Source organism: Sinocyclocheilus grahami, unplaced genomic scaffold (genome assembly GCF_001515645.1).
Source record: "Sinocyclocheilus grahami isolate Dianchi unplaced genomic scaffold, SAMN03320097.WGS_v1.1 scaffold770.1, whole genome shotgun sequence".
NCBI lineage: Eukaryota > Metazoa > Chordata > Actinopteri > Cypriniformes > Cyprinidae > Sinocyclocheilus > Sinocyclocheilus grahami.
The window spans coordinates 24,732-26,251 of record NW_015505949.1 but is presented as its reverse complement, the minus strand read 5'-3'; positions in this window follow the sequence as shown (position 1 = coordinate 26,251).

Below are 1,520 nucleotides of genomic sequence, written 5' to 3'. Positions count from 1 at the left end.
CCATAGAGAATCTATGGGGTATTGTCAAGAGGAAAATGAGAAACAAGAGGCCAAAAAATGCAGATGAGCTGAAGGCCACTGTCAAAGAAACCTGGGCTTCCATACCACCTCAGCAGTGCCATAAACTGATCACCTCCATGCCACGCCGAATTGAGGCAGTAATTAAAGCAAAAGGAGCCCCTACCAAGTATTGAGTACATGTACAGTAAATGAACATACTTTCCAGAAGGCCAACAATTCACTAAAAATGTTTTTTTTATTGATCTTATGAAGTATTTAATTTGTTGAGATAGTGAATTGGTGGTTTTTTGTTAAATGTGAGCCAAAATCATCACAATTAAAAGAACCAAAGACTTAAACTACTTCAGTCTGTGTGCATTGAATTTATTTAATACACAAGTTTCACAATTTGAGTTGAATTACTGAAATAAAAACTTTTCCACGAAATTCTAATTTATTAAGATGCACCTGTATGTTCCATACAAAGGGCATTTAAGTGTGCGAGATGTGAATTTAAACTGTATTTATTTACAGAGGTATATTATGTCCCACTGCACACTTCTCTAGTAAGTTTTGTATGTGTGTGAAGATGCTGCAGGCAGCGGCGCAGCGCAAATCTGTCAATGAATATTTCGAAGTGAAGTAAACTTCAATGGATTTCCCCTGCTCAGGGAGTAGGGAGCAATGGACACTGTGTAGGGACCATGTCAATCGGAACACAGTTCATGCACGGAGCTCCCTTCTAACGAGATGATGATCTGAATCAGGTGTGTTAACAAAGAGAGACATGCAAAACATGCAGAGCGGGGGTATGCGAGGACTGGAATTGAGAACCGCTGCTCTACATGATATGATAACAATAGATATGCTTTTCAAAATTAATCAGAAAATGTCTAAATAACTGTCTTATCAACTTGGCCAAACTTATCAGCTGATTGAAAGTCATTGCAAAAATGGCTTAGAAAAGTGTAGTTAATTCTGAGATCTAGCATCATTTGTTTAGAAGAGGGTTTGATATTTTGTTGTCTGATGCAGTGATTTCATCCATTTGTAGGTGTATGGTAAGTACATTTTTTAAGGCCACAGTATATTATAATCACGAACAGGAGGTGCATTAATAAAGTTCATGACCATTCAAATGTTTGATTCTGATAAGCCATTAAATGTCATTAAATAGAGTACCTTATGAATATTTTCTCCTCTTCAACCACACAGAGAACGTCTGGAAGAATTATTGTGACATAGTACTACTGATTCATCTAAACTGCTCTATTCCATGTGCATGGTTTTAAAATGTTTGGATAGGTCTGCAGTAATTTTGCTTTCAAGCAAAATGGATGTTTTGATATTTCATAACCACTTTCATGAATTCTTATGACAATATTAATATCATAGTCACATTCTTCATCTCATACAGACATATAATGCCTTAGAAACTTCATTTCAGAATGTAATTTCTAGGAAGCTTTATACATGTTTATGCATCTAGGATTGAATTTAATTGAACCCCCCCCCCCCCC